The sequence below is a fragment of the Euphorbia lathyris genome, chromosome 5 (genome assembly GCF_963576675.1).
Source record: "Euphorbia lathyris chromosome 5, ddEupLath1.1, whole genome shotgun sequence".
In the NCBI taxonomy this organism is placed as follows: Eukaryota; Viridiplantae; Streptophyta; class Magnoliopsida; order Malpighiales; family Euphorbiaceae; genus Euphorbia; species Euphorbia lathyris.
In genome coordinates, this window is record NC_088914.1 from 72,416,707 (window position 1) to 72,425,487 (window position 8,781).

Below are 8,781 nucleotides of genomic sequence, written 5' to 3' on the forward strand. Positions count from 1 at the left end.
AAACAAACAAATCCCGTACTTGAATCTTCGAACTCTCAACACGACCAAAAAATGAAAAACTCAAATACTTGTGAAAGAAAAACACACAATTGTCCTTAATCAACTTGCTTGAAGTGTTTTTAGAGTCAAAAGAAGTTTGGTCGGAAAGAGTTTGCCAAAAAGAGTTATTGTCAAAATCCTGAGGCTTATCATAAAAATCACTAGTAGGGAAACCAAACATATTACCCATAGCCTCATAATCTACGGTATAGGTAGTACCATTATTCCTAAAGGAAATTTCTGTCCTCTTTTTGTTCATCTTTAAAGTAACCAAGAATTCAACCACATCCTCTTGAATTTGGGGAAAACGCATAGAAGCAAAAGTTTCCCATCCCAAAGTTTCAATAAAAGCAGTAATTTGTGTAGTGAAGTTCAACTTCCTTACCGAATCAAAGTCAAGAAACTGCATGTCCACGAACTTACGATTGGGGTTTGAAAAGTGCTTGAAACGTCCAACTTCTTCCTCAGAATGAATGTCGAAATAAGCCCCGACTAATCCTTAAGCGATTAGCCTCAGTGACAGCCGGCTTGTGTCCAACACGCTTTGCTCTAGGCATGGTTATGGTGTTTAGGGTTTAGAGAAAAAAGATAAAAAGAGAGAAAAGCTTGAGGTTGAAGAAGAAGTAGAAGTGTTGTATGGAGACTTGAAGTTGAAAGGGTTAGGTGATTGAAAAGGGTAATGATGAAATTTGGAAGAGTAAAAGTAAGGTATTGGGAAGAGGTTAGAGTAGGGGATTGGTTAAAATTGGAGGTGATGTAAGGTTTGTGTAAGTAATAGGTATATATATAGGGTTGAGTAGGAAGTTTAATAGGTAGAGTAGGAATAGGAAGAGGAATAGGTAGAGGTTAAATAGGAAGAGGTGGAAAAATATAGGCTAAAATCCGGACTAGGTGTTGCATAAACAACGCGTGTCACGACCGAGGATGCGCATCCGCGGCCGCGAATCGCGTGTTTCAGCCAATTTTTCCTTTGTATTTTGGAAGGTTTTTTGCTGAAGTTACCGAGAATTCAGTAATTCTCGGCCGCGGATCACGTTTGGCAGCGAATTGTTCTTTGAATTTTTGAAGGAAATTGCTGAAGTTACCGAGAATTCAGTAATTCTCGGCCGCGGATCACCCTATGGTCACCCAAATTCTGCATATTAACTCCTATTTGTGTAATTTCTTGATAAATCCTATCCTGAACTCCTTGAAAATTTTATCTGTACTTAAAAACATAAATGTAAAACATTAAATGATAAGGAAAACCAAAGGTTCATCCTTATTAATGGGAAAAATAAATGAAAATGCTTGAATTAATGAATGTTAAATTAAGAATAGGAAAGGTTTGGAACTAAAATTAATTGAAGCAATTATGTTCATTTATTAATGTAAGTTAAATGAATCTTTATTTAAGGAATTGAAACTTAGTTATTAATCATTTAATTAGTAATGAATGGATTAAGTTTGCATTTAATAGATGCATTAGTGTAGAATTATGAAATTAAATGTAACCATATAATCAAAAACAGGAAATAATGCAAAAGAAAAAGTTTTATTGAAATAGAAATATATACAACATATGTGCAAACAAAATAAACAAAAGCTATGCTAAAAATTCGTCCCTTTCAATCGGGATTTTCTTAGCCCTATAGCGGTCTATTTTCATCTGCACGAAGGCTTGACGTTCTGGTGCAGAAAGAAAATTTGGTCCCGATCGAAAAACTCGTTTCACTAGACCTTCATATTCTAAAAATTCATAGTCTAGCGTCGGGAAAGATTCAGCATCACTCCAAGGAACAGAAATACTTCCCTTGGTCCCTAGTATTATTCCACAGATAATATTCCCGAACCCAACCTTCTTAGCCTTGGATCTAGATGCGGCAACAAGACCCTCCATCAAAATCTTTGAAGAATCAACCACGTTGCCTTGAAATATATCTCCAAGTACATAAAGATCAGATTCTTGGACGACACTACTGAACGTGCGACCGAACAGGCTGTGACTCAGAAACTTATGCAAATATAGCATAGAGTTGGAATAAAAAGACTTATCATAGGCAAGTTTGGGGTTGAAAGGTCAGATGCCGGTGAGCATTCGCCAAATATCAGTGGATGTCATATCTCTTCCATGATGACGTGTGGTAGTATCCTTCAAGGGAAAACCAAACCAAGCATGCAATTCAGGATATCCAAAAGTGAAAGTTTTGCCATCCCGACGAAAACTAAGACGCACCCGACGCTTGTTAACAAAACGAACCGTACAGAAGAACTCTAATATCCAGTCTCCAATTATAGGAAACTTCATATCAACAAATCTGGTCCATCCTAATCGTTCCATGTAGCGACTCATATCTTCTTTAATTCCCAACTGATCATTAAGAAAGTCATCCATGTATAGCATTCCGACAAAGAATGTGTATCGAAGCCTCAAGAAGCGCCTTCCCTCATCATGATTGAAGATAGGAAAGTTACATCCATAACGCTCTGATATATCTTTATTGCGTGAAGCAACAACTCTCTTAGGATGAGTGTTTGTGGAAGTCATGGTGTTTGGAATGAGTAAGGAAGAAAGGTTCTGAACTTAATTTCTGGGTTGTTGAATGGTAAGAAAATCAGAGAATTGTTCTGATTGAGATGAAAAGAATGTGACAGAAAACTGAACCTCTAGAACCTATTTATAAAATCCTAGGATGAAAAGAGGTGTTGTTTTGAAGTGAAAAGGCATGAAACAGACCTTTTAAAAATGAAGAAACGCAACTATTCGTTTCCGAAAAGTTGTGTCTGCTGAAAAGTTGAAGAACAAGGGTGAATTCCTGCACAAATTCCCCGTGTCGCGACCGAGGATGCTGACCCGCGGTCGCGACACGCTGATTTCCGAGGAAATCAGTTGTCAAAACCCCTAATTTCTGATCCTCTACCGAGAATCCTCATCCTCGGTAAGTTCAGAAATTTTCCTGTCAATTTGAAACCTATTGAAGTCAGAATTCTCAACTGAGAATCCCAAATCCTCTATAAGTCCAGAAATTTTCCTAGCCACTAGTCATACCCAAATTCTCAACTGAGAATTTTTAATTTCTCTATAAGTCCAGAAAATTTCTTACCTTCTCATGAATTCTATATATTTGAATTCTCAACTGAGAATTTCAAATTCTCAACTGAGAATCACTAAATTTATTCTAATTCTCATTAAATTCCTAAAAATTAATTAAAATCATGACTTGAATATATTTTTATATATCTAAAATTTCTAACATAAAATGATATAATCTAAAACAAAACAAAATAAAAATAATAAAAACTAACTATTAGAAAAATGAAATGATTTATATGTCAGGAAATCTTGTTACGAAATTAGTTCCTATTTCGGAAATATTTTCGTAATAAATTTTACATCGATTACCATTAACTTTGAAATGATTACCGTTGGTTTCCTCAAGTTCTAAAGAACCATAGTCGAATATTTTGACGACTAAATACGGTCCGGTCCATCTGGACTTAAGTTTTCCTGGAAATATACGAAGCCGTGAATTAAATAACAGCACCTTATCTCCAACATTAAAGTGTTTGACTTTGATCTTGGCATCGTGCCATTTTTTCACGTTTTCTTTATAAATCCTCGCATTTTCATACGATAGATGTCGTAACTCATCTAACTCATTTAAATTGAGTAAACGTTTCTTTCCTGCTTGTTGTAAATCAAAATTAAGTTTTCTAATAGCCCAATAGGCTTTATGTTCTAATTCAACTGGTAAATGACATGCTTTTCCATACACCAAACGGTACGGAGTCATTCCTATTGGTGACTTAAATGCAGTACGGTATGCCCATAGCGCATTATTGAGTTTTTGTGACCAATCTTTTCTTGATGACGAAACAGTTTTCTCTAGAATCCATTTGAGTTCTCTATTTGAGATCTCCGCCTGACCATTCGACTGAGGATGGTATGGCGTTGACACGCGGTGGCGTACTCCATATTTTTTCATAAGCATATCAAAATATCGATTTATGAAATGGGTACCGCCATCACTAACAACGAATCTAGGACAACCGAATCTACAAAATATATCGTCAAGAAAATTAATAACTACTTTAGAATCATTCATAGGGGTTGCAATTGCTTCAACCCACTTCGAAACATAATCAACGGCTACTAATGTGTAAGTTTTACCATTGGAAGGCGGAAAGGGTCCCATGAAATCAATTCCCCACATGTCGAAGATTTCAACTTCCAACACGTTTTTGAGGGGCATCTCATCTTTCCTTCCTAAATTTCCCGTTCTTTGGCATTTATCACAACGAGTAATAAATGAACCAACGTCTTTAAACATTGTAGGCCAAAAGAAACCACATTCCAATATTTTAGCTACCGTTTTATTAACTCCATTATGTCCTCCATATGAGCTGGAATGACATTCTGTTATTACAGATTCATATTCATTTTCTCCGACGCGTCTCCTAATTATCCCGTCACCACATGATTTGAATAGAAAGGGATCTTCCCAAAAATATTGTTTAATATCGAAGAAAAATTTCTTCCTTTGTTGGGAAGATAATCCTTCTAGAACAATATCGGTTGCAAGATAATTAGCAAAATCTGCATACCACGGTGACATGATACTTTCTACCTGATAGAGGTGTTCATCGGGGAAATCATCTCGTATACCGACAGTTTCACCTATAGGACCGTTTTCATCTTCTAGTCTTGATAGATGATTGGCGACAAGGTTTTCTACTCCCTTTTTGTCTTTAATTTCTATATCAAATTCTTGTAACAACAAAACCCATCTAATCAGACGCGGTTTTGCATCTTTCTTAGCAAACAGATAACGTAAAGCTGCGTGATCTGTATAGATAATAACTTTAGATCCTAACAAGTATGACCTAAACTTATCACATGCAAATACTACAGCTAACATCTCTTTTTCTATTGTTGTGTAATTTAACTGTGCACCGGACAATGTGTGACTTGCATAATAAATAACATGTAATCTTTTATCCTTTCTTTGACCTAGAACACATCCTACTGCTAGGTCACTTGCATCACACATGATTTCAAAAGGCAAATCCCAATCGGGTTTAGCAATTATGGGTGCACTGACTAAGGCTGTTTTCAATGTTTCGAAAGCTTTAATGCAATCTTCATTAAAATCGAAGGTTGAATCCTTCATAAGCAAATTAGTAAGTGGTTTGGAAATCACAGAAAAGTTTTTTATAAATCGTCTGTAAAAACCTGCATGTCCTAGAAATGATCTTACTCCCTTGACAGTTGTTGGTGGGGGTAATTTTTCTATTACTGAAGTTTTTGCTCTATCCACTTCTAATCCTTTTTCAGATATTTTATGACCTAAAACAATTCCTTCGTCAACCATGAAATGACATTTTTCCCAATTTAATACTAAATTCGTTTCTTCGCATCTAGAAAGAACTTTATCTAAGTTTTTTAAACATGCATCAAAAGAATCTCCATAAACTGAAAAATCATCCATAAATACTTCCATGATATCTTCGATGAAATCATTAAAAATTGCAGTCATACAACGTTGAAAAGTTGATGGTGCATTACATAGACCAAAAGGCATTCTTCTATATGCAAATGTTCCATAAGGACATGTGAAGGTTGTTTTATCTTGGTCATCCGGGTAAATATATATTTGAAAGAATCCGGAATAGCCATCAAGAAAACAATAAAATGCATGACCGGCTATCCTTTCGATCATTTGATCGATGAAAGGTAAAGGAAAATGATCTTTCCTAGTTGCCTTATTTAGGTTCCTATAATCTATACAAACCCTCCAACCGGTGGTGGTTCGCGTAGGTATTAATTCACCTTCATCATTCCTTACTACAGTTATACCTCCCTTTTTGGGTACACAATGGATTGGACTAACCCATTCACTATCTGAAATAGGATAAATGATTCCATTGTCTAAAAGTTTAGTAATCTCATTTTTGACTACTTCTTTCATGTTTGGATTTAAACGTCTTTGTCTATCCGCTTTAGGTGGCTTATCTTCTTCTAAGTGAATCCTATGCATTACAATACTAGGATTAATTCCTTTTAAATCTGAAATTTGCCATCCCATACTTCCTATTCTATTTCTAACAACTTCTTTCAATTTTTCTTCTTGATTTTCTGTTAATTTGTTCGAGATGATTATAGGTATAGTATCACTTCCGCCTAGAAAAGTGTATCTCAAATGGTTTGGTAATTCTTTAAGTTCTAATTTAGGTGGAACTACTACTGAAGGCGGAACTGGTCCATCTTCTCGAATCAAAGGCTCTGGGTCCTTATCTTCTAATTCTTCACCCATTATAGGTTCTATTATTTCTTCTCTTTGAACAATGTCATTAACACATTCTTCAACTAAATCAAGTTTCATACAAGCGAAATCCTCCATAGGATATTTCATCGCTTGATTCATATCGAACTCGATCTTATCGTCACCTATCCGTAAAACTACTTTTCCTTCCGACACATCAACTAGAGCACGTCCCGTGTTCATGAATGGTCTACCAAAGATTAGCGGACAATTAGCATCATAAGCAAAATCTAAGATAACAAAATCAGTAGGAAAAATAAATTTGTCAACTTTTACCAAAACGTCTTCAATTATACCATATGGTCTTTTAGTGGATTGATCCGCTAATTGCAAAACCATATTGGTACGCTTGATGTCTTCTTCTAAACCTAATTTCTCAAAAATAGACAATTGCATCAAGTTTATACTAGCTCCTAAATCGCAAAGACAACTTGGGAATTCCATATTTCCCAATGTACACGGAATGGTAAAGCATCCGAGATCTTTGAGTTTAGTAGGTAATTTGCTTGATACTATCGAACTACATTCTTCAGAAAGAGAAATGGATGAAATTCCTTCCCAACTAATCTTTTTTGAAATTAAATCTTTCAAGAATTTTCCATAGTTAGGAATTTGCGTAATTGCATCCATGAATGTTAAATTTATATGCAAATTTTTAAGTTTGTCTAAAAATGATAAAAGTTGTTTATCATGGTCCTTATTTCGGACCCTGTGTGGAAAAGGTGGTTTTGGTACAAAAGGTTTTGGATTAGAGTCAATTGGCGTATCTTTTTGTTTTAACGTATCTTCTTTGGATTTTGGTAAATCATTTCCAGGTAAAGTTGAATTTCCGGGCATTTCCGGACCTAAGTAGTTTTTCCCTGAACAAAGAGTGATAGCCTTAACATGCTCTTTCGGATTTTCTTCCGTTTGGCTGGGAAGACTTCCCTCTTTGCGGGATGGAATTGATTTAGCAAGTTGTCCAATTTGAACCTCCAAATTATGGATGCTAGATGATTGGTTTTTGATAAGCTGGTCGAATTTACTTTCGATCCGTTTAAAACCATCGTCTTGATTACTTACCTTTTCATTCATAGCATCTATAAATTTGTCGATTTTTGAAGATAAAGTGCTAATCGTATCTCTTGTTTGATTTTGATAATTATTTACACGATATTGATTAGCATTTGCATTATTATTATTATTACCATCTTTCCAGTTACAGTTAGGATGATTTCTCCATCCAGGATTATAAGTATTAGAATAAGGATTAGTAGTTTGGTTTTGTCCTTGGACAAAATTTACCTGTTCTATCTCATTCATACCTTCGTAATCAATGTCTCTCTAGATTGGATCATTAGGATCACATGGTGCCATAAATTTATCAATTTTGTGCGATAAGGCAGAAAATTGGGCTTGTAACATTGCTACAGGATCAAGATTCATTATACCTTTAACCGATGATGTACCTGAGGATGATGGTTTCGCCGTTGGTATATGTCCACGCTCTGCGGGCCACATACTGTTGTTGATTGCCATTTCCTCTAAAAGTTCTCTTGCTTGGGCGGACGTCTTCTTCATAAATAACCCTCTAGACATAGCATCTAATGAACCTCTAGTCGTAGGATTTAATCCATTATAGAATGTCTGCATTAAAAGTGCATCTGGCAGTTGGTGGTGTGGGCATAAACGTTGAAGTTCTTTAAAACGTTCCCAAGCTTCATAAAGAGTTTCATTATCATTTTGGGTAAAAGATGTCAACTCTTTGATGACTCTTGCGGTTTTTGCTAAAGGAAAATATTTTGATAAAAACGCTTGGGCTAATTGGTCCCAAGTTTCAAATGTTGCAGCAGGCATAGAAGTTAACCAAATTTTTGCCTTATCCTTTAAAGTGAAAGGAAAGAGGCGAAGTTTGATTGCTTCGGCTGTTACATCAGTAATTTTAAAAGTATCACAAATTTCTAAGAAATTTGTCAAATGTGCATTAGGGTTTTCGTTAGGTAGTCCATAAAACGTTACGTTGTTTTGCAACATATTAAGCAAAGCAGGCTTAATTTCAAATTGATTTGCGTTTATACGGGGTCTAACTACACTATTAGTTACACCGGCCATTCCTGGCCTAACATAATCCATAAGTGTCGGTGGATCGGCCATATTTTCTGGCTGGTCTACTTTGGTTTTTAAGGGTGTTTTGTCTTTGTTTTTGTTGTTTTTCTTGTTTTTCTTAAGTGTTCTTTCAATTTCTGGATCAAAAGGGTCTGGTGGCGTGCCCGAATTTCGCGAACTGCGCATGAACTTGAAATTGTTACACGAGCCAAACTACCTTCAAAACAAAATTGAAAACAAATATGTTATATAACTGAAAATAAATAAAATATAAAAGTTGTATAAAAATAATGTATAAACCTATATTCGAAAATAAAATACGAAAAATAAAAATTTTGTCAAAAATTTTGGCGTA

At 35.4% G+C, this 8,781-nt stretch overlaps 1 non-coding gene across 1 annotated transcript; it reads left to right on the plus strand.

Moving 5' to 3' along the window:
- Window positions 1–7,989: 7,989 nt before the first annotated feature.
- On the plus strand, window positions 7,990–8,096 carry LOC136231572 (small nucleolar RNA R71). The gene has a single exon (XR_010689945.1). It is a non-coding gene; the product is annotated as a small nucleolar RNA R71 (small nucleolar RNA).
- Window positions 8,097–8,781: the final 685 nt, after the last annotated feature.